This window comes from Tamandua tetradactyla, chromosome 15 (assembly GCF_023851605.1).
Source record: "Tamandua tetradactyla isolate mTamTet1 chromosome 15, mTamTet1.pri, whole genome shotgun sequence".
NCBI classification, from domain to species: Eukaryota; Metazoa; Chordata; class Mammalia; order Pilosa; family Myrmecophagidae; genus Tamandua; species Tamandua tetradactyla.
Genome location: NC_135341.1, coordinates 80,727,466 through 80,752,440, shown reverse-complemented (window position 1 = coordinate 80,752,440; position 24,975 = coordinate 80,727,466). Strand labels below are relative to the sequence as shown.

Genomic DNA, 24,975 nt, shown 5'->3' with positions numbered 1-24,975 from the left:
AAATACAGAAAGAATACTTGATTTTAAGGAAACTAGAACAAGATGGTGGTCATAATCCCTAAAGCACTATGTTACAAATATTCATGGGATTTGGGAGGTAGTGAGAGAGAAGAGTGAGAAAGCATGATCAGAAATCCTCCCTTTGGTTTAAATATCCAGTAACTGCACCTGGAACTCTGTAAAGGCGAATGGGAAAGGGAAGACTCATGAATCAAATGGTACTCCTCTCTGTGAAAGGAATACCATCATTATCACCACCAAAACAAAATTTGGCTCAATGTCTCTGACATTAAGCAGAGCTCTAAGGTCAATGGAATAACTGTGAAATGTTTTGCATGTTAACAATATCCAAAGAAGAAAAAGTCACAAACTAGTCCTTTGTGTTAAAAAGCAAAATTCTTCATGTCATTTGCTAATACTACAGTTAACACATCTTCAGATACATTATCATTTGATATAAATGCAAGGGAAAAAAAAAAACTAAGAAAAACAATTTAAAATTCCAGATAAAATAACATAAAAGTTTTATTTTAAAATAAACTATAGTAAAAGTTTTTGATGCATTTGAGCCTCTATTCACTGCCAACTCACTTGGAATCCTAAGAATTTCATGAAAGCAGAGGCTCCTGGGAAATTTGTAATTCTCTAACAAAGCTGACATGCTCTGGACCTATTATTTTATCTTACCAGGTAGCTAAAGGATGAGTGAATCTTTCCTTTGCTTACTTACATTTATGATTGATCAGACCAGATCAGCTAGTATGAAGAAACTGGACAATAAGCACGATTTATCTTGAATGTTGGTTCAGTATTTTACATTATATTTTGTAAGCCTAAGGACTAGTGAAAAGTTGGTAGTAAAAAAGAAAAATGTTACTAAAATTTTCTTAGCAAGATTAAAAACTATTTAATAACACTGATGGTGTTCCTATATTTATTAATTCTTCTAATATTCATAACAATCCTACAAGGATTTTATTTCCATTTTACAGTTGAGGAAACTGAGGTACAAAGAGCTTTGCTCAAGGTCACATAGATAGTAAGTGGCAGAGCTTTCTGGTTCTAGAGTCCATGCTCTTTATCTCTACACTGTCCTGAAATTACAATGATATTAAGAGAAATTAGATAATTTGAATAAATACATATTATTTTAAATGTTGAGCAAGGAGCTAAACATGAGGAACCTTAGTTAAGGAAAAATTAGAACAAACACTATTTTGGGGGAGGCTTCTAAGAGATAGAATGTAGTAAGAGGTCAGAGAACTAGGGGTTCATTCATGAGAGGAAGAGCTAGCAAAGGAATCTGAGGACCAATCAATCATGTATGTGCAGAACCAGGGAAGTGTCTTAAAAAGGGACAGAGAGTTTCAAGGAGGAGATGGGAATTGGGTGTGTAAAGAAAATGGGGAATGAGAAAAGGGTTTGGGAATTAGAATCTGGTGACCTAAGAGTGTAGTTTCAGTTTGCTGTTAGGAGTCAGATCGATAAAGATAAAGAATAAAGTGGAAATGAAGATGTGACTGCTTCTTTTGAGATGTATGACGTGAAAGGAAGGTACCATACCTGGAAAAAGTAGCAGCACTATTTTTTTTATTTTTTAAAGACAATAGTTAGATGATTATAGCTTATCGATCATACAATGGCAGCAACGCCATATGGATGGGAGGGAGAAACATTTTTCAATACATTCTAAAAAAAAAAAAAAGACAATGGAAACTGTTGAAGAAGTCAGTGGATAAGAAGATATTGAAAATACAAAACCTTACAGAGTAGTGGTGGAACGGGGAAGTGGGAAGGCATGACATGCATAGTTCAGGCAGAAAGGTTATTTTTGTAGAGATAGGAAGAGAGAATGGGTTAATTTGATGAGAAGTTTTGAGGTCACAAAACAGCTATAGATAATTTAAGGTGGAGAGAAAAATCAAAGGGGAACTGGAGTCCCATAGCATTGAGCCCAAGAAACCAGATGGTCTGGGATTGGGACCTTTAACGAAAAGGAAAGCCATAAATAGTGTTTAGGAGAATACGATGGAAGGTCAGAGATTAGTAAATAATTTACTCTAAGTGGGAATCCAGTTGTAGTCGTAGTTCACAAATTCAAACTGAACTTGGTCGGTTGTGATGTCCTTCAGTATAAGGAGAAACCAGGAATAGGATAACCTATTGGAGACTAACCCCGAAGCCTGTAAAAGGAATTGAGCGATTTTAAGGCACTAGCGAACTAGAACATGCTACAGCGGCAAATAACCGAGTCATAAATGGTGGCTGATCACCCGTGAGATTAAGGATTCATGTTTGTGGTGAAACACTATGAGCGGGTGAAAGGCAGGAGTCACAGCCACACAGTGAGATGGCAGTGAGAAGGCAAGCGTCAATGGAATATTTGGTCATGATCTCACGTTGGTGTTATTTTCCTTTTGGCAGCTAGAAGGCGAGGATTTTCAGAGCCAGGGAGAGTAATCCTAGGCTGTGGGAGCAGGAGTTTAATTGCAAGGCTGTCTATTGATTCTACACTCCTTTCTCACTAACTAGCCAATGCTGCCGCCTTATGCAATGCCGGCACACGGAGACGATCTGCTTTTCAGAGGCAGGGACGACGCCAATCGGCCCAGGGAGGGCACTCGTCTAGAATGCGGCGAGGGAGTTCTCCACTCTTTCACGAAATATTCCCTCCCTCGGTCGGGAAAGCGTCTAGCCAACAATAAATCGCTAAGCTCTCAGGGCCTCGCTAAACGCGGAAGAGACGAGAAGAGCGGGATTTGCGCCGCCGTTCCTCGGGTTTGCGCTACGCGAACCTCAAGCGGTGGGCGGGTGCGGCAGGGGCTGGGCGAACCAGCAGGAAACCGCCAGCTCGAGATTTGGGGAGGGGTTCCCGTGAAGTGGCCGGGGGGCGGGTTCCCCTTCCTGGTCTCGGAAAAATGGCGGGCCGCAGCTGAGTGAGCGACGCGCGCAGGCGCCACAGTGGTGGCTTTCCGCCCGCCTCCGGGGCCCACAAACCCTCCCCAGCGTCCGCACGGCGAGGTATGCGCCGACCGCGATTGGTTGAGCTGGGGGAGCGCTCCCTGTGGGGGCGGACCCCACGCACGGGCCACGTTTCCCGCCCCGCTAGTGCGCGTGCGCGCACCCCAACAGGAAAGCGTTTGCGCGCGCCCCCGCCGCGGCCCCAGCTCGCGCTTCAGCCCCCTCCCCTTTCCGGGCAGGCCCGTCCCGTGAGCGAGGTAGTAAGCACCGCCGCCAGCAGAGGGCGGTCCGGACCCAAGTCTGCAGCGGCGCCATTGGCGTGTGGAAAATGCCACCAGATGGCGGGTTAGGATTGCAGCTCCGCTGAAGGCGCGGCCCCCGCTCCTGAACCCCCGGCGACCACCCCGTAAGAACCCCCCCACATCGGGAATAACACACCGGAGACTTTTGGGGGGAAACTGGGTCGTCGGCCGGCGGCGCCCGGATGGGCAGCTGAGGTGAGCGCGGGTGGCGGCGGCGGGGGGCGGGAAAGAGGGGGAATGCGGCGGCAGCGGCGCGGGGGCTGGAAGCGCCGATTCAAGATGGAGGCCGGGCGAGAGCGAGAGAGCGCGAGCGGGGAGCGGGCGGGCCCCGCGCGGGGGAGGGAGGCCGTGCGGGCCTGTACGGGGCGCGGCGGCCGCGGGCCGTCCGGGCGCCGGGAATGGAGGGGCGGCTGTGGGCGCGGCGGGCACCCAGGCTTCGTCGTCGCTCTCCTCCCCTCTCGCGGGCCCCGAAAATCGTGCCCCCGCCCGCCGTGGCATTACGGCGACGGGCGCGGAAGCCTTTGTGGCGCGCTCGGGCCCGCCGCCAAGCCCGCCCTCTGCACCCCCGCCCCCCACCCGGGCTCTCGGGACTAGCTCGCGCCCGGCCGGGCCGGGTCGAGGTGGGCTGGTGCGGGCGCCCTCCGCTGCTCGCCAGCCTGCGTTTCTGCGGTGTTTTAGCGGTGGCGGCGTCACATGATCACGAGCTCGCCTCCGCTGAGGGACTGGGGGTCGTTCGGCATGGTAGCCGGCCTGGCCGCTTCTTCGTGGGGTGGGGCACGAGGGTAGGCGATTGGGGAAGAGCGGGCGTCGAAACCCGCCTTTCCAGCCATCTGCCCTTCCCGCCCTCGACGCAGGCCCGCTTGTGAAACACGTCCAGGTGCGAGCGCTGCCCCGCTAGTTTGCCTGTTCCTCGGGAGAAGAGGCCAATAAAAGTTGTTTTCCCTCCTTTCTCGGGGTGGGGGCAGGGTGACTAACTGGGAAACTAGAATGCCTGGAGTTCGACCTGGACCTCGATTGGAAGGTCTGAACTGGGCGCTTCTTGAGTGCTTTAGGGTCTGAGAAATTTGCAGGTATTAGGATTGTCACGTCGCCCATCTACCCACATTTGAAATGTTATTGATTCTGGTCACTATTGCACGGAGTCGTGCTCCTGCTTAAAAATTATGAGATGGTTTTGCAAACTTGTAGACTCAAAACAATGCCATTTATCTGTGGTGATAGCGAATTATTTGCTGTTAAAGTTAGGTGATGAAAATAACTTACTCCTTTTCTTCGTTGTGGCTAGAAAGGAGTATATTTTGCATCTTTTTAGCAAATGTAATTTGTGAAATATCTGAATTGGACAGAAAAATGTTATTTGTAACTTATTTAGAATTTGAATGTGACTCCACCGTTTGGTTTTCCATGTTTTTTTAAAAGAAAAATTGAAAATTCCGATGTAGCACTTTTGTAAATATACGGAACAGTGAAAATAAAAATGACTTGCTTATTGTATGATGTATCACGTACTCATATTTGTGAAGTATGAAGAATTCAGACTAAAAAAATTTGCGCAAGGGGAAACACTGATGGGGCTGGAAAGGTTATTTACTTGCTTTTGATTTTTAAGAATAGAACACAAGTTGCTTGTTACCTGAATAAAGTTCTAGAAAACCTACAGGTGTTTTGCTGATTTTTTTTCTTTATATTTTCAAAGTGTACTTTAATTAAGGTAAATTTATTCAAGTGGTTTTGAATATGATAGAATGATCACCAATGATGATTTTTATAATTAAACTACTTTTGAGTGGAAATTTTCTCAGTATCCACCTTAATTTTGATGTTCTGGCAAAGTTAAGTGATATTTACAGAGATGTGAAATATGGAAAATTGTGATGCTTGTTATTAGGATTGCCTCTTTTGAATTGAAGAATACAATTCCTCGTAATTGGAATTGTTCTCTTAAAGCTTACGGCAGCTGTGCTGAAGGGGATAGAGAGCCCCAGACTGGGGTTTCTTTGAACATTCCCTAGGTCTGTGATTTTCTGGATGTCACTCTACCTTACTTTCATCATCTCTAAAATGGTAGTAATTTCATTATTTGGTGGTTGTAATTGCTTAAACTTTGCATAAATTTTAAGTTGTAGTCTTTGTCTATATGTTTTAATCTCAGTGCTGTGAAAAATTATAATGTACTCTGAGGAACAAGATACATGCCCATTTCCCCCTTTTTTTCTTTGCGGTCTTGTCCTATGCCTTATTGATAAGATTGTATTAGTTTTATGTTGATGTATAACAAACAGCACTCATCTCACAATTCCTGTAGGTCAGAAATCTGGATATAGGGTAGTTGGGTTCTCTGTTTAGGATCTCACCAGACTGAAATCAAGGTATCAGCTGTGACTACAGTTGTTATGAGGCTTGGGTTTCTTTTCCAAGTTGACTGCTTCTGGGTATATGACTGAGATCCTGGTCTTCTTGCTAGTTGTTGGCCAATGACTGCTCTCACCCCATTGTTCCTTGCCATTGACTTCATAGACAGGTCACAACATAGCTGTTTGCTTTCATTCAGGCCTTTGTCTCTGACCACTAGACCTTTTCAGACCCTATATTTAAGAACTCAACTTATTAGATCAGGCTCAGGTAGGGTATTCTCCCTTTTGATTAACTCAACTGATTAGGCACCTTAATTACATAGACAAAAATCCCCTTTGCATAGAACTTAATCATGGGATTGATATCCCATTATATCCACAGGTTTTTTCTCCTGTACTCAAGGGGAGGAGATTATACAAGGTTGTGGGTCATTGGGGGCCCCTAGAATTCTGCCTGCCAAGGGGAAAGAAGTATCTTCACATTTGTCTCTTTAGAATCTATGTATAGGATCATGTCATCTGTGAGCAGATGTAATTTTACTTCCCTCTCAGTCTGGATGCCTTTTATTTATTTTTTATTGTTTTATTGCCTTTGCTAGAACCTCCAGTACATTGTTGATATAAGTGGCAAAAGTGAGTATCTTTATCCTTTTCCTCATCTTAGGGGGAAAGCATCAATATTTTTTAGTAAATGGGATGCTAAGCTGAGGACTTGTTTTGCAGATGCCCTTTATCAGGTTGAGGAAGTTCCCTTTTCCTAGTTTGTTGAGTGTTTTTTTTTTTAAATCAGAATGAGGTGTTAGATTTTGCGAAATGCTTTTTCTGCGTCTATCGAGATGATTGTGTGCTTTTTGCATTTTATTCTATTGGAATGATGTATTACATTAAAAATGATTTTTGGAGGTTAAATGAATCTTGCGTCCGTGGAATAAATCCTACTTTGTCACTATGTATGTATAATATGTTGGTGGATTCCGTTTGATAGTGTTTTGTTGAGTATGTTTGTGTCCATAGTCGTAAAAGATATTAGTCTGTAGTTTGCTTGTAATGTCTTTGATTTTGGTATCAGGGTAATACTCGCCTCATAGAATGAGTTGGGAAAAATTAGCTCTTCTTTTTTTGCAAGAGTTTGTGAAGAATTGGTGTAATTTTTCATTGAATGTTTGGTAGAATTCAGTGATGAAGCCGTATTTGTCTGGGCTCTTCTTTGAGGGTAGTTTTCTGATTGCAGATTCTTATCTATTCAGATTGTTGTCTTGTGTCAGGTTCTGTAGTTGTAGCTTTCTAGGAATTTGTCCATTTCATCAAAGCTATCTAATTTATTGGCATACAATTGTTAATAGTATTCTTTTAAAATCCATTTTATTTTTGTAAGATCAGTAGTAATGTCCCCTCTTCCATTTCCAGTTCTAGTAATTTGATACTTCTCTTTTTTTCCTTGGTTAATCTAGCTAAACTGTTAATTTTGTTGACCCTTTCCGAGAATCAACTTTTGGTTTCATTGATTTTTCCCTGTTGTTTTTTTATTCTCTATTTCATTGATTTCTTGGTTGTTTTTTTAAAATTTTTTACTTATACAGGTTTTATTGAGATATAGTTACATATTATATAATCATCCGTAGAGTACAGTCAGTGGCTCACAGTTTCATCATATAGTTGTATAGTCAGTTTTAGAACAACATTTTCATTACTTCAGAAAATAAATAAGTAAAAAGAACACCCAACACACCCTACACCACTTATTTAATTGTTTGTCTTGTTTTCTTACTCATCTGCCCATACACTGGATGAAGGGCATGTCAGTAACAGGGTTTCCACAATGACACAGTCACACCATAAAAGCTATGGAGTTATACAAACATTAACAATCAAGAGTAGTGGATTACAGTTCAACAGTTTCAGGTATTTCCTTCTAGCTATTCTAATACACTAAAAACTAAAAAGGAATGTCTGTGTAATTCATAAGGATAACCTCCAGAATGACCTTTCAACACTCTTTGAAATATCTTAGCCACTGAAACTTTCTTCTAACTCTTTTGGTCAAGAAGATTTTCTCAATTCCATAATACCAGGGCCAGGCTCATCCCTGGGACTCATGACCCATGTTGCCAGGGAGATTTATAACTCTGGGAAAAATGAATTATTTTAATTTCAATCATTTCTATTCATCAATAGGCATTATTAAGAGAGTGAAAAGACAACACAATTTGATAAGAAGCTTGTAATATAAATGTTCAACAATTAATGCATATATGCAATATATAATAAATTCCTATAAATCAATAATTTATAAAAAGTCTTCCCAATAAAAACATCTGCAAAATCTTTGAATATGTACCTCACACAGTTAACCAAATAGCAGATATGGAAAGCTAATAAACTTTTTAGGACTCATAAAAATGTAAATTAAATTTGTATATTCTAATGGCATCTCATACCAAAAAGAACATCTAAATGGTAAGATGAGATTTGTGGAGCATTGCAGTTCTCACTACTGCTGGTGGTAAGGTAAAAGACTATGATTAATATATGGAAGGTTTCTCTGCATCTCAAAATTGAGACATGATTAAAGAAAATTTTTGATGAATTTTATTAAATAAAAATTTAAAAAACAATCTTCATGGAAAAACTATTTAATTGATTTCTGCTCTAATCTTTATTATTTCCTTCCTTCTGCTTGCTTAAGGTTTAACTTGTTCTTTTTCAGTGTCTTAAGGTGGATGTTTATTGATTTGAGATCTTCTTTCTTAATGTAGGCCTTTGAATCTGTAAATTTTCCTATAAGCATTGCTTTAGTTACATCCCATAAATATTGGTATGTTGTGTTCTGTATCTTTAGAATCTGGACATACAAGGAGAAGTTGTAGACAGAACAATAACCCCACTTGATAAGTTTATTCTCACTTTCTCACACTTTTTCTTTATTTCCTTGTATCTCAGTTTCTTAAATTAGAGGGATTTTTATAGTGCTTTCTTCTGTGAAAGCATTTAATTGCACTGTGGAAAAATAACAGTAAAAAGAAGTGCAGTGGGAAAGAAGAGATTATAACCTTTCTTACCATTCCTTGATGCCTTTGGTTTTACCCATTTTAGAGATGAGGTTGAATATAAGAGAAGTTAATGTGTTTAAGTGCCTAAAAGATCATACTCTGGCTAAGTGGAGTGAGTGTATTTCATACTCACAGCCCCATAATTCCAGTTGCTGTGGTGTGATTGACCCACAGCTTTTGGGGAGTGAATTCTTATGAAAAGGATACTTCGTTGAAAATGTCAGAGTAGGGAATGTTAAAAACAAAGTAGGTAGCAGATGTTTGGTCATAGTATGTGGGATGGCTTAGCGGTCCAAAAAGCAAAATATTTTCAAGAGGAGGCAATTAGGACAGTTTTAGCTAAGGATATCAGGTATTACATGATACAATCAAGAGTTAAAATTGTTAGGGAGAGTATACCTTAATTTCTCTGAGTGGTGGTATTTAGTGGAGGCTGAGTAAATCTCATTTGAATAAAAATGTGACAGTAATTTAGAGGATTCTTTCCACTGTGACACTTAAAAAAAATGTATCAAGAGATTTATTTTAAGAAATTGCCTCATGAAGTTGTGGGGGCTAGTAAGTTCAGAACTCACAGGGCAGGCTGGAAACACCAGTAAGAGTTGATGTTGAAGTCTTTTTTTTCTTAATGCTATTTAATTAAGATATATTCACATACCATATAATCATCTGAAATATTCAGTGGTTAACATGTCATCATATAGTTGTGCATTCGTCACTGTAATCAATTTTTGAATATTTTCATTACCCTATAAAAATAAAAATAAAAGTGAAAAAGAACACCCAAAACATCCCATACTCCCACCCAACCCTATTGTTTGTTTATTTTTTGTCTTTGTTTTCTTAGTCATCTGTTCATACACTGGATAAAGGTTTTCACAATTACACGATCGTACCATTAAAGTCATCTGGTTTTACATTCATCTTCAAGAATCAAGACGGCTGGAACACAGTTCAGCAGTTTTAGGCATTTCCATCTAGCCACTCCTATGAACTATAAACTGAAAAGGGGTATCTATATAATGCACAAGAATAACCTTCAGAATGACCTCTCTGCTCTATTTGAAATCTCTTAACCACTGAAATTTTATTTTCTCATTTCTCTTTTCCCCTTTTTGGTCTTTTTGATTCCATGATGGCAAGGCCAGGGTCGTCCCTGGTGCCAAGGAGATTTACACCCTTGGGAGTCATGTCCCATGTAGTGGGGAGGGCAGTGAGTTAACCTGTGAAGTTGGCTTAGAGAGAGAGAGGCCACCTCTGAGCAACAAAAGGGGTTCTCTGGGGGTGACTCTTAGGCATCGTTGTAAGTAGTCTTAGCTTCTCCTTTGCAGGAATAAGTTTCATATGGGTGAACCCCAAGATTGAGGGCTTGGCATATTAAATTGGTAATCCCCAATGCTTGTGAGACTATTAGGTCTTCCCCATGTGGGTAAGTGTAATATTTCCACCTCTTTCCCTAGTTCCTCAAGGGAACTTTGCAAATACATTTTTATCTTCTGCCCAGATTACTCTGGGATGTATCGGGGTATCATGATAACCTGTACAAACCCGACAAGGTCTCATTCCCTATTCAAGCTCCCCTGTAATTATGGTGTTTGAATAAGCTGACCATTCAAGTTAAATTACACAGCGGCTACAGAAAATATAAATTTTGCAACAAATAAACATCTCTTCCTTTGGCACTGTGATACTTTTTAGAGGAAAAATGACAGGAAGCAGAGACCTGGAAGGTTGACTTTGCTTAAGCCCCTAGCATGAGGTGATTTTTGAAGTAGGAAACAGGGTTGTCTACAGAGAAGGGAGGGGTCAGTTTTCTGCCACTTTGGTCGTTGAGAGGCCAGGATCCCAGTTTACTGACTTTTAGTGCTGCTTGAGAAACTTTCTCTTAATACAAAATGTAATTCCTTTGAAGTGAGCTCTAAGTAGGTCATAGTTAGACCAGTTAGGTTTATAAACTCTTTTTTTCACATTCTATACCCCATACTACTTACCTTAGATTTTTTTTTTACCTCTTTTTCTCATTGTTTATTCTTGCTAGTCAGTACTTGGAAATGTCAGTATCTACTTTATAAACTATATTTATTTGTGCTATGGGCCTAAATGATGCAGTAGTTAGTTACCCAGATTTCTTTAGTTTTGCTGTAGTTTAGCAGCTGTAGCATTGGTTTTAACATTTGCTAGAAGCTAAACAAAAACATTTTACATTGTGTCACATGTGCATACATACGCAATGGGAATAAACATTTTATAAAACTATCCTTTATGTCTGATCTTTATTTTCTTAAGAATGTTGATTGTGATTCAACTGAGTAATATCATGACTTACAGCAATTCACAGTTGGGAAAGCACTGAATTATAATCTTATTGGTAATCAGGAAAGTGCAAAGTAGAACCACAAGAAGAACCCAAAGTCTCATCAGATTGGCAAACATTAAAAAATATGATAGTACCAAATGTTGATGAGAAGGTAAAGAACTTATCAGAAGGTGAGAGTGCAAATTGATAGTCTTTTTGGAAAAGAGTTTGTTCCTCTCTAGTAAGTTGAAGATGCATTTACCTTAAACTTAGCAGTTTTATTCCTGTCTTTATGTTCTTGACCAGAGAAATTCTTGTACTGGTGTACAAGGATATGTATACATAATTGTTCATAAAATCCTTGTTTGAAGTAGCCAAAATTTAGAAGCTTTAAAGTGCCCTTCACTGGTGGAATGAATGGTTAAAAAAAAAAATGTTGGTTTTCAAAAGTTGAGACAATCTTGATTCCTGGAATAACCCTATTTGATCAAGTGTATTATCATTTTTGTATGTTACTGATATTTTTAGGGATATTGGCATATTCCTTCATGAGGGATGTTAGTTTTATAGTTTTGTTTTGTATTAGGATTATGGTACTCATAAAATGAGTTGGGGAAACACCCTTCCATGTTTTCTAGAATTTACTAGTCATATCATCTGGGCCTGAAATTTTCTTTGTGGAAAGATTTTTTTATAACATTCAAATTTGTTATAGAGCTATTTAGATTTTCTGTTTCATCTTGTGTCAGTTTTTTTAAATGGTAATTTTCAAGAAATTTGTCCATTTCATCTAATTTTTTGGCATAAAATTGTTTTTAAGATTCCTTTGTTAGCCTGCTAATGTCTGTAGGAGCTGTAGTGATACCGTCTCTATAATTCCTGGTATTGTTAAAGTGTTCCTCTTTCTCTTGATCATTCTGACTAGTGGTTTATCGATTTTGTTGACCTTTCCAAATAAGCAACTTTTGGCTTTGCTAATGTTTTCCATGTTTTGTCTTTATTTTAAAGATTTCTGCTCTTTATGTTTTCCTTTTTTCACACTTTGCTTTTCCTTTTCTAGCCTCTTTCAGTGATTTAAAATCTTTCTTGTTCTCTCTATAAGTATTGAAAGCTATAGATTTCCTTTCAAAGCATTCCTGCATCCATAGATTTTGATTTGCTATATTTTCATTATTATTCAGTTTGAGATAGTTTGTAATTTGTTTTGTGATTTCGTCTTTGACCGGGGAATTTTTAAAAAGTGTGTTGTTTAATTTTCAAATATTCAGGCTATTCTATAAATTACTATTACTGATTCCCAGCATAATACCATTTTGAGTTTACAGAGCTTATGGTTCATGATTTTAATCCTTTTAAGATGTGTTTGTTTTGGTGAATATGCCTCTCATACTGAAAAGAATATGTATGCTGCAATTATTGAGAATAATATTCTGTAAATATGAATCAGATTTATGGTGATTGATAGTATTTTTCAGATCATCTATGTCTTTATGGTTTTTGGGGGGAGGTATCTGTTTTATCAGTTGTGCAGTGGGAAGTTAAAATCTTTCACTATGATTGTGAAATTGTTTTTCTCTTTTAATTCTGACAGTTTCTGTCTCATGCAATTTGAAGATGTTATTAGGTGCATACATACTGTTTATGATTATTATGTCTTTTTGATGAACTCTCTTTTATTATGAAATATCTCCGTCTCTGCTAATATTCTTTGTCTTGAAGTATATTTTATCTAATATTAATATAGCCACTCTGGCCTTCTCAAGCTTACTTTTTCCATAGTATTCTTTTTTCCATCTATTTACTTAAAACTTATTTTCATTATATTTAATTTATACGTCTTTAAAGCAACATATAGTTGAACCTTGCTTTTTTGTCCCTTTTGATAATATGAAAGTGGAATCTGTGTTTCATTTCTGAATAAACATTGATTATGTCAAGAGTTGGTGGGTTTGACAGAGTTGAGAGGTTATCCTGGAGGTTATTTGTACACATTAAATAGGTATCACCTTGTTAGTCAAGATGTAATGGAGAGGCTGGAGGGAACTGCCTGAAAATGTAGAGCTGTGTTCCAGTAGCCATGTTTCTTGAAGATGATTGTGCAATGATACAGCTTTCACAGTGTGACTATGTGATTGTGGAAACCTTGTGTCTGATGCTCCTTTTATCTACCTTATCAACAGATGAGTAAAACATATGGAATAAAAATAAATAGGGGGAACAAATGTTAAAATAAATTTGGATTGAAATACTAGTGATCAGTGAAAGGGAGGGGTAAAGAGTATGGTATGTATGAATATTTTTCTGTTGTCTTTTTATTTCTTTTTCTGAATTGATGCAAATATTCTAAGAAATGATCATGATGATGAAAATGCAACTATATGATAGTGTGAATTACTGATTATATATGTAGAACAGAATGATCAAAAGTTAAGAATGTTTGCTTTTGTTATATTTTTTAACAAATTAAAAAATAAAATTCAAGAAGAAAAAAAAGAGTTGATGGGTTTGAGATTTTACGCTACTTGTGAACTAACAAGCTAACCTGCCACAGTCTAACAGATGATGGTAGAAGCCATGTGATCCCTCTGTCAGGGATGAAGAAAAATATCTTACAACAATAATAGTAGCTATAGTATGAGAGTTTGCATCAATTTTATGAGCTCCAGTTGGCACAGGACAATATGATGAGGTCTAGGTGATGGGTTGCATTTTAGGAGAGGAATTCCAAATCTAGGGGTCTTGAATCTTTTGCAGTAGGTGCTACGTATACTTGTCCTTTGCTCCAGAGGGAGACACTTTCCCTGTTTTTCAAAAGTATTCATTGTACGAACAACCTTGAAAAGATAGTTCAGAACAAAGGCAACTAGTGCCTCTGTTCTCAAGACGTGTAGAAATGTGAGCGACCCATGGAGAAATATCTCCTTAAACTGCCAAATGAATTTTCTCATTTCCCTGTATATGTGCTTCTTAATTTTTTCTTCTATAACCTATGATCTGTAATCTCCTGCATGGCCCCAATTTAGCTCTCGAGCTATATGTCTGTGCTATCCTTCTTTAGGGTATCTGTGCTCTCACGAAACTGGATTATATACTTCACCAAACTGGATTATATACTTCTGTCCTTTCTTTCCTCTGGTCTTTGCTCTGATGTGTATGTGTGTGTGTGTAAGGAAACGCTTCGTGATCATTTACAATTATTCTATTAAAGTAGGTATTATGCTGTTATTACTCCTGTTTTATAGGTAAGGAACGAAGGCATATAGAAGTCAAATAAATTTCCCAAATTTGTGATTAGGAATGGGTAGATGGTGGAGAAACTTTTGGACTGTTCTGTTTCTTTCTTTCTTTTCTTTTTTCTTTTGGAGCTGTATCAGGCAGATTTGAATGGAGTTATTTTTATTAATTTTTTTAAATTGAATTTTCTTAAATGAATTGAGAACAGGAGGAAAGTGCAGAGGCATGTGGGTTTGGGCTCACCATGGCCATTGGTGAGTCCAACAGTGGACTACTCTGTTTCTTAACCTTGGTAGTAATGTGTGTGTTTGCTTTATAATCCTTCAAACTCTACATCTAGGTTTTATGTATTAAACTATTTAATTGATATAGCTCGTAAAGAGAGGAAAACACAAAACAAATATGCAAATTGTAGTATCTGTGTGAAATCTTTCCTTATGACTTCAGCCAACATTTGTCACACTGTGTATCACCTGTTGGCATCATAAGGTGTGATAAGTGGTGGTGTTCATAAGGTATGGGTTTATTTCTTATGTAATGGTGTAGCCAGTTGTGTCAACGCTGCACAACTAATTAGTGATGGAGCCAAGATTTGAAGCTGGGCTTAGTTTCAGAACCTAGACTCTAAATCGCTTGAAAGACTGTTTTCCTCTCAGCATCACTTGTGGATGTTGAAATCCTTTGCGTTTTGAAGTTTATTTTACTGAGATTTGGTTTTCTTCCCTATTCCAGCATATGATAGTTATGATCTTCAGTAGGACATTTAATTTCTGTAGGCTTCAGTTGTCCGATCTCTATCATGGGAATACAGTTCAGATTCTTTCAAAAAAATATTTGAGTGTCTATTCCATGTCTCGCTGTGGGTTTACAAAGGTGATAAACATATATGTTCTGCTTTTAAATAACAGCTTCTATTCTGTTGGGAGAGATTATAAAAACAATGCAAGCAAACTTAACAAAAATACCCCAGGTAACAAAACAAAGAAACTAACAGGGATAACACATGAAATGTTGTGGAGGGATTAGATTCAGGGTTCTTTGGAAGCATGAAGTGCAAAGGTAAGAAGAGAGAACCTTTTTGATCTCCTCAAATAATAAATAGGTTGTTTTTATATGTCAGGGAGTGACAGATATGAGTCAGAAGAGTTTTTCAGCAGTCCTTTCATTTCCTAATAAAGATAATACAATTAAGTATTGCTATACTGTTTTTTGGCTCTCTGGCAAGCTTTCTTTTTGTAGTTATTGAGTTGGTTTAAAGGCTTAGATTGAAGTTTGAGATACCACAGGTTGTCTCCTCAGTTTTATAGAGTCAGATTAAAAACAGCTTCTATACATGTCAAGCATGAACATGACCTGGTTTTCTCCTTTGAAGTACCTGTCTCTCTCTTTTATCCTAAAGCTAAGTTGTCCCTGATTATATCATGTTATAATCTTGCCATTTGAGGCATTGAGAAGTAGGTTTTCTCCAATTACAAATTAGCAAATGTGTAGAAATTATGACATAATGCAAGATGTAAAAGCTAAAGAATATGTTAAGCTATCTTCTCTTTTATTGTTACTGCCTAAATGAACTTTTGGGAAGAAAATACCTTACATATACTGTCTAGTACTAGTAATAGGTGAGAAGTTGATAGGTTCTCAGATGAAGGAAGCGCTGTCGTTGAACTAAATGACCAAGAAGGCCACCGTCCATTGTCCAAAAGAGTACTTGGTACCAAATTCATACTGTTTGTGTCAAATTCTAACTTGATCTCTTCTTAACTATGTAAACTTGGGCAAGTTCTTTAAAGCATGTGTTTCAGTTTGCTAAGCTACCATAATGCAATATACCAGAAATGGATTGACTTTTACAAAAGATATTTTTTAGATTTCAAATATACAGTTCTAAGGCCATGGAAATGTCCAAATTTTGGCATCAACAAGAGGATACCTTCACTCAGGAAAGGCCGATTATGTCCGGGGTTTCTCTATCACATGGGAAAGCACATGGCACCATCTCCTGGTCTGCTCTCCAGGCTTCTAGTTTCAAATGGCTCTTTCAGCTCCTGTGGGTCCTTCTGGCATATGCTAGGGCGTTTCCTTTCTTCATCTCTATATGTCTGTGTCTTGGTTTCATCTCTTTGCTCTTGGTGTCCACTTTGAGTTCTCTCTCTCTCTGTGAGCTCTTTTAAGGACTCCAGCCTACTAATTAAGACATACCTTGAATGGGCAGGTCCCATCTCCATTAAATAATCTAATAAAAAATTCCACCCACAATAAGTCAGCACCCACAAGATTTGATTAAAAGAGCATGACATTTCTGGGGTTCATAACAGCTTCAAAACTAGCATAGCATACGTCTCCCATGGGTTGCTGTAGGGGTTAAAAATTCAGCTCTTAAAAATCAGACTATATTATAGCATTGTATACAGACCCAAAGGTGAGTGAAGTTAATCTAGGTAAATGGTGAGGTAACTCTCCAGTACCAAAATTTTTAATTAATTGGTTCTCATCAACACATACAGCTGCAGAATGACAGTGGTCAAAGGATGAGGTATTCATGAGGGTTAAAGCCATAATTTTCTGCTTATTGTTAAGCATATTTTAAAAATTAGGCTCTTTTCCTGTTTTTGGAAAATACCACATCCGGGAAAAACATTGGAATGCTTCCCTGTTAATTAAGAAATTTTGGTGACCCTATAAGGATTATTATTTAAAATCTTAGTTTTGCATGTGTACTTCTGTAAATAAAGGTAGTAGGAATGAAGCTAAACCAACAGTAAACATATCTGGGAAGGTACCTCTTTGAGTAAGTTCTTAGACAAAATAAGATGATAGATGATCGCTTTTTCCTCCTGTAAAAATAGGTACAGCATACAGAATCCTGGTTAACAATGGTTTTTTTTTTTCTTAAAGGATGGATGTTTATTTATTTTTATTTTATTTTTTTACGTGGGCAGGCATGGGGAATCGAACCCGGGTCCTCTGGCATGGCAGGCGAGCATTCTTGCCTACTGAGCCACCGTGGCCCGCCCAGGATGGATGTTTAAAATTTAGTTTTATAAATATAAAGGAAGTAAGTTACAGGGGAGAGAAACTAGTTTAGGATCAGTGACCAGAGTTTTAATTGCAGCTTTACCACTGATTAGCTGTTTGTCTTTGAGAAATTACTTTTCTGGGCCTTAATTTCTTCATCTGTGAAATTAATTTGTTGGACCAGCTAGCTGGTTTCCAAGTTTCCTATCAGTTTTTTAGTCACTGTTGAGGTAATCATGAAATCAACACTGATCAGGTAGTGCATATTTTTTTATTTGAAAGTTTTTGGTTTTGAAAGTCCTGAATGTAATGTCAGCAGGCTTTTTTTGCCTCCATTCCTTCCAACTGGCTTTTAGAGTAAGCAATGCATTCCCCTGGCTGGTAAGTATATAGACCAAATACAATGTTGATGTTTAGATAGCATTTGCAGATTTTGGTGCCTGGTGTATGTGTGTGTGTGGTTTTTTTATTTGGTGAAAAATAGATAGGTTAGGAAATGTTTCTGTATAATTTTTATTCGTAATGATTCATACATCTGACATTTATTGAATATCTGCAATGAGCCATACATTGTGCGTATAAAGACCTTAAAGCACAGTTCTCACCTTCTTGAAGTGCAGAGAAAGCATGAGGCATAGGTTGCATCTTCCCGGCAAAGCCTTTTTCAATATCCTGATTGCCCTTCCTTCCTCCCTACCTACTTAACCTCCCATTCAGGGTTGGGCTAAGTGCTCTACCTTTGTTTTAGAGGTACACCATTTCCAGGGCTGCCACAAATAGTTATGGAATTGGTGCCCTGCATAAAGGTGCCTGGCCAAGAGGGCAGTTAGGGGCTGAAATTCAGCCTTGATGAAATGCGTCCATTTGGTTTTCCCACCTTTTTCTAATTTTCTGCCCAAAGGAGTCTTTTTTGTTATTATTTTTTAGTTTCACAAAAGAACACATTATGGTAGTACATACCTACCCTGTGTGCTTTTGTAATATTAAGAACATTCTGAAGTGTGGTTTTTTTGTAGTCAAGTTTTACTGTAGATAATAAATGCCTTTAATCGTTTGTTGAAGTGAAGAAATGCTTCCTGAAAGAGGTGATTTATGTGAGTGTTCAAAGAGAAGTGAAAGCCAGATGAGAGTTGGTGCAAGAAGATGGGGAGGGTAAGTCCAGGTAAAGAAACGGCATGTGCAAAGGAATAGGGTTGTGACCTAGTGTAGCCCAGTGGTTCTCAAAGTGTGGTCTGTAGACCAGCAGGATCAGATTACCTGGGAACTTTTTAGAATTGCAGGTTGTTAGAATTGCAGGTTCTTGGACCCCATCACAGGCCTACTGAATCAGTAATTTGGGAGTGGAGACCAGCAATCTGTGTTTTAACATATCATTCAGGTGATTCTGATGCTGGCTAACATTTGAGCATCACTACTGTAGGCACTACTTTAGAAAGTGTTAGTTGCGTATGGTTGGAACATGGGGTACTTACGGAGGAATGACTAAAATATAGTGTCTAGAATGCCTGTTGTGCCAAACCGGAGTTTGAATTCTGTCCTTAGGCCAGTGACTGGCACATTAGAATCACCTAGAAACTTTAAAAATGTACCAGAGGTTGCGATTCACCTTAAACTGATTATGCACAGTGAGGGTATACTGAATTATTATGGAATTGATAAGACTTTGTAACTGACTCTAATAATGTATGCATTTATTGAGAATGTGTCAGGTACTATGTCAAGTCACTTACATGTATGATAATAATTAAATAACAGCAGTCATGTAGTATTAGTCCCATTTCACAGGTGAGGTACAGAGAAGTTAAGTACATTTTTCTAATGTTGCAATGCTAGGTAGTTGTGGATTTGAGTCCAGGTTAAGCAAGGTATTGCCCCCTGCCCCCGAAATCTGGGGTTCATGAACTTGGATGGGGAAATAATCACATACTTATATTTCACTAGCCTTTAACTGAAATTTAGCATTTTCTTCAGTTATGAATGTAGGCTACAATTGACAGTGTACAAGCAGTACCTGTGACTTTGTCACCAATAGAAGTCAGAAATATTTTCATATTTTATTTCAGATGTTGTAGATATCTCAGAATATCAATTTTCCTTAATGGTATTTCAAAATTAGGCTAGTTATTAGGATCTACTTGTAGATAATATTTTTTACTGTTACAGAAGAACTTATATTATTATATCACAACTGTTTTTTAATATATTGATAATTGTATTTGAATATAGTTCATTTGTTTGTGAACATGGTACCATTAACTGAGAGAGTTTACTGGATAGCTTGATGTAAGGTAGACAAGGTATAAAAAAATCCATTTGTTTGGTTATCCCTCAGAAGAGAAATCCTTATAGAAGGGATTGTCTCTTTTGCCTTTTCATATGCCCCTCCCACCTTTTATTTCGCTAGTTAAATAGGACAGAATCCTAAATATTAAGCCTTCATTACATGTCAAAATTATTAATAAAATATTTAAGCTTAGAGTGCTTTATTGTAGACACTTACTTAAAAATTAGGAAAGAAGATAACATGCATTATCTCATCAAGTATTCTATCCTGTGGTCTGACTAGTAGGACTTTCTGCAGTGATGGAAATATTTTGTATATGTGCTATCCAATCTGGTAGTTAATAACCACAGTGATGGAAAGAAGCAGAATAATAAAGAATAACAGCAAATATCATAATATTATATAGTAATAGCTAATTTATATGCCAGGCACTCTTCTGAGCATTTTGCATGTATTAACTTATGTACTCCTTACAACAACCCTATGAAAAAGAAACTATTGTTAAGCCTCATTTTACAGATGGAGCACAGAGAAATTAAGTGACTTTCCTAAGGTCACAGTGTAATTAGAAGAGGTGAGATTCAGAGCTTGGCAGTGTGGCTTTCTTGTGCTCCCTTTATAATAGACTTCCTCTTGGAGCACTTATCACGTTCCCCAATCCCCCCAAATGCATATACAGAATACTTTTAGAAACAGAAGGATGTTAAAAGGAATTTAAGAGCTCCTGTCTCAAGTCTTGGTAGAGGCAGGGGCTCCGGAGCAAGTGTTGTCTCAGTTCCTCTGTGGGGAGAAGTGAGGTTTTCTCTGTGTAGTTGCTCCCAGGGGTCAGGAGCCTGAATTTTATGATGGGGGCTCCACTCCTCTGTGCCCCTCCTTCTGCAGCTGAGGCAGACCCTGGAAGTGCTGATGGCCAGAGCTGCCTACTGACCGCTCCCCACAGCTGGAGAGCAAGGTCTTCCTTGAAAGGGAAACTTGACAGTGTCTGTACCCACCACATCCTGCCATCCCGGCTTTTGGGGACTGTTCAGCCTAAGGAGGATCCTATCCTTGTCCTTGAAGGGAGACACTGGTGGGCAAACAGCAGAGAAAGTGCACTGGAGACACCCAGACAAGCCAACCCAGCCCCCTCTTTCTGAACTAGGAGCAGTCAGCTAAGGATGATTAGACAGTGTCTTGGTTTGCTAGAACTCCTAGGACAAATACACGCAGTGGTTGGCTTAAACTATAGGAATTCATTGTCTCGAGGTTTGGAAAGCTGGAAGTTCAACAGCAGAGGTATGAGCAGGCCAAACTTTTTCCAAAGACTATAGCATTCTGGTGATGGCTTTCCATCAACCTTTTGTCACATGACGATCTCTTTCTGTCTCCTCTGATTTCTTCTTCTCTAATTTTCCTTGCTTACAAGCCATATGGGATTTAGGCTCACTGTCATTCAGTTTGACCAAGGTGCCTGTTTGCAAATGAGTTCATGCCCACAGAACTTGAGCTTGGACCCTGAGCATGTCTTTTGTGGGAAATTTGATTCAATCCGCAACCAGAGGTGAAGGAACCCAGCAGTTAGAAGAGAAAGATTCAGATTAGCTATTAAAACAGTTGACCTTGGGAACACATAATCCAGGATCAGTGTAATTCATATCCTCAGAGAGACTCAAGGAGACATTGCATCTAGTAAACAAGAGTGGGTCACATTAAAAGAAAGAGAATGAAATACTCTTGCAATGCAGTGGTTGCTGGAAAAAAAAAAGAATTTGGGAGGAGTACTGGGAATCTACCAGAATGTGGAGCACGAACAACACCACAAAAGGCAAAAAGGTAACATTAGGAAAATTATGAGAGACCCATCCAGTGTTTCCAGGCTTTGCTGTGCAGACAAAATACCTGTGCATCTCTTTAAAGTAGAAGTTCTGGTGCTGTAGGCCTGGAGTGAGGCCTGAGGTTGTGCACTTCCTACATCCTCTCACAGATTACTGGGGCTGTTGGCCCACCAGTCTGATGTCATATCCCAGGAGATCTCACAGTCAAAGAATAAGACCCTGAGAAAGAGAGAAGAGAGCAGATGGAGAGAAGGAAATTGTCAAAGCAAATTAGAATAAATTTCCTGTAGTTAAAATCTTCCATTTCAAAGCCAGGTGGGGACAGATGAACAAAACCCATGGCTGGGCACTTTACTGAACTTTAGAATTCCAAGGAGAAAATGAAGGAGTTAATAGAAAGGATAAATAGGTCAACCGTAGGGAGTAACATCAGGCCAACATTGAACTTCTCGTGATGCCTGAGGACGAAACACTGCTTATGATATTCTGAGGGCGAATGAGTGGATCTCAAATTTCTGTGTTCTGCCAAACTATCAGTTAAGTGTGAGGGAAAAAATAAAGGAGATTTTCAGACATTGTAGATAGTTAAGGGTTGTCTTCCTATGGCAGATTGTATTAACTAGAGATGGCCTCACCTATATATTTATCCTATTCCATATACTCCTTTTAAAAAATTCTTTTAATAAACTTTATTTGTAGAGAAAAAAGAATTAAAAGTAAATTATTTTGTTCTAATTAATTTTTACCCCCAGATTTGTTACAGTTGAAATAACACTTCATCCTCTATTATTATTTGATTCTAATCATGGATTTAATTTACTATTTTATTTCCTGTAAGTACTATTTGTTGTAACTGTAGTATGTATTTTAATAATCAACACTGATATAATAGTAGTTTAGATCCCCTCTGCCCCATGTTAATTTAAAGCTAGGTTTAGAAATTGAATAATAATATGGCTATTTGACTTACTAGAACTGATTGAAATGTAATTCTGAAATCATTTTATGATGAATTGTCTTTGGTTAATAGATACTTGGCTTTCCTTAGTCAACATTATATGAATAAATAACCAACACTATACCTAATATAGTGTATTTTTGGAGATCCGTAGAGGGAAAAATATCTCTCAGGTACAGAATTCCATTCTTAGCACGTGAGGGTGAGAGTGAGATTAAAAGGGGCAAGAGAACTGCCATTTCCTAGGTGTCTTTAGGCATTGTGCTTAGTGTTTTATATACATAGCCATCATTTAAATATGTTTACATAAATACAAACTATTTATGAAGAATTCTTTAGCTTCTTTACATGTCAGTTAATCTGCACACTATCCTCAGAGCGCATGATGGTGCAAATGATGTTTTGCAGATGAAGTCTTTGTTAATCCCTCTCTCCCATCTTGTCACCTCCCCTCTGCTTCAAAGAGACATCATAAATATAGGTGGGGAATGAGCAAGGAATGGTTCTGAGGGTATCATTGATGCCAGATCAGTACCTAAGATTGTCCATTTCATTTTAGCTAGGTGCTGGAAAATAAAGTGGATAAGGTGTTTGCCCTCATGTGGGAGACAGGAATAATATAGTGTGATTAGTGCTGTGAAGGAAATAAATGAGTTTCTGTGGTGATAATAATGATACATACTTTAGATTAGGGAGGGCTAGGAAAATCATTTCTGAAGATGTGAAATTTAAGTTGAGCAAGAATGCTTCTAGAGAGGGAAGAGTAAGGACAAAAGCTTTATAGCAGAAATGGCTTGTGATATTTTAGGAAATGTGAGAAGACCCTAATAACTGGATGGAGTATAATGTTGGAAAAGTATAGTAGTGTCACCTGGGGTTAGAGAGTCTTCATTATGAAGGATAATAATTGAGATAGTAAGGAGTCTTAGATGTGTGGGTTTTATTATAAGTGAAATAGAAAGCCATTGGAGAGTTTTAAGCAGAGGAATGTTTAGAAAATATCCTTATATCGCAGTGGTTTCAATCAGGGATGATTTTGCTTTCCATGGGGCATTTGGCAATGTCTACAGCTATTTTTGGTTTTCGTAACTTGGCAGGGTCGGATAGGGTGGTATGCTGTTACTGGCATAAGCTGGTGGAAGTCAGGGATGCTGCTAAACATTTTACAGCCCCACAACAAAGAATTATCAGCTCAAGATGTAGATAGTGCCAAAGTTGCGGACCCGCTGTTCTAGCTGTTGTGTGAGTATTGAATTGGGAGGTTGGGGTGGTAGAATGGAAAGAGAGGTTAGGCTGTTGTAGTGTCTAGGCAACAGGTGATAGTGCCTTAGACCATGGTTTAATAAAATAAGAGTGAGAAGTGCTCTGAATATGTCTTCAGGACAGAGACATGTTGCTCTTATGTTCTTCTTAGCAGCCTAGTACAGTACTGGACAAAATATTAGATAATAAGTAGTAGTTAAATTCAACCAAAATGAATAATCTTAGTTTATCCAATAAACATTACTTTTTCCAAAAATGTTACAGTTTGTGCTGGTAACACCTTTGGGATCTGCTCGTTTTCAGAGTACAAATGGTAAATTATTTTTGAAAACAGTAGGAAGACAGTGGTGAGTTAAGAAGTTTGGGAGTTGTTGAACTTCTAAATATTTTTTTGAACATACACATTGCCATATTCTTTTCAACTTTATGGGACCCTCTAATCCCTTGACACCTCTTTTGTCTGAATATATCACCACCGTCTGTTTTTATTTTCTTATCTAGCTAAAATCTTTTTAAATCTTGGAATATGTTCAATTGCTTTGCCCTTTTGGCTCTTCATTGCATCTTTCAAAATCAAAACCCGTATTTCCGACTTCTGTGTACCTGCTTGAGCTGCTGAGCACAGCTGGAGGGAAATCACAGCTTTGCAGGCTGGAGTCACTAAAAATTCATGCTCTCCAGCCTTAATTGGATCCTTAGCATTATCCAGTAAGACTTCTTTGTTCCTAGTCAGCTCTTTCTTAGTCGGCATTGCAGTTATTTAAAAATATGCTTCCCTTACCTCTTAAAACTTCCCTCTTTCTCAGATGATCTTATCTATTCACTGAGAAGCTTGGATTTAATTATAATTATTTCTGTAAGAGTTCACCCTGAAATTTGTTATGCTCAGCCTTTGCAGGCATTTTCGCAGCTTAAGGCATAAATTTTAGAACAACAGCTTGAGAGACGTATCTTTGCAGTGATTTTGATTGGATCTACTTTGAATTAGTTTTACTATAAAATCACTTTTTCAATTATAGATAAATTCATGGAGTAATTCTGTGTTTTGAAATTTAAGACCTAACGTATTGAAGGAAATTTTATGTTGTATAAAAGGTGGAAATACATCCTCTACAACAGAAATATGCAGTAAAGTACATTAATCATAAGTTGGATGGATTTTTACCTATGTAAGTACCTCCCAGATCAAGAAATTAAACATTTCTAGCACCCTAGAAGGTTTTCCTATGGGATTTCCAGTCATTCTTCTCAAACCCTGCCACCCATTCCACCATCTACAGCCGTCAGTTAATTTTGCACTTTTTTCTCTGGCGTCTTTTTTTTCCAACCTGACGTCTGTGAGATTCATTCATATTGTGACATCTATTCAGTAGTTCTTTTCTATTGCTATATAGTATTCTACTAGATGAGTATGCCAAAGTATATTTATCCATTCTTTTGTGCC

At 38.3% G+C, this 24,975-nt stretch overlaps 1 protein-coding gene across 2 annotated transcripts in view; it reads left to right on the top strand.

The window, feature by feature from the left end:
• The first annotated feature begins 3,207 nt into the window (after positions 1 to 3,207).
• The window catches only part of STAG1 (STAG1 cohesin complex component), a 496,328-nt gene continuing 474,560 nt past the window's right edge, over positions 3,208 to 24,975 (top strand). Inside the window, exon 1 of one of the 2 annotated variants that reach the window (XM_077130200.1) lies at positions 3,208 to 3,458. The gene's annotated coding sequence lies outside the window, so the exon portion shown is untranslated. The remainder of the gene's footprint in view (positions 3,459 to 24,975) is intronic. The other variant, XM_077130199.1, reaches the window with a different exon arrangement.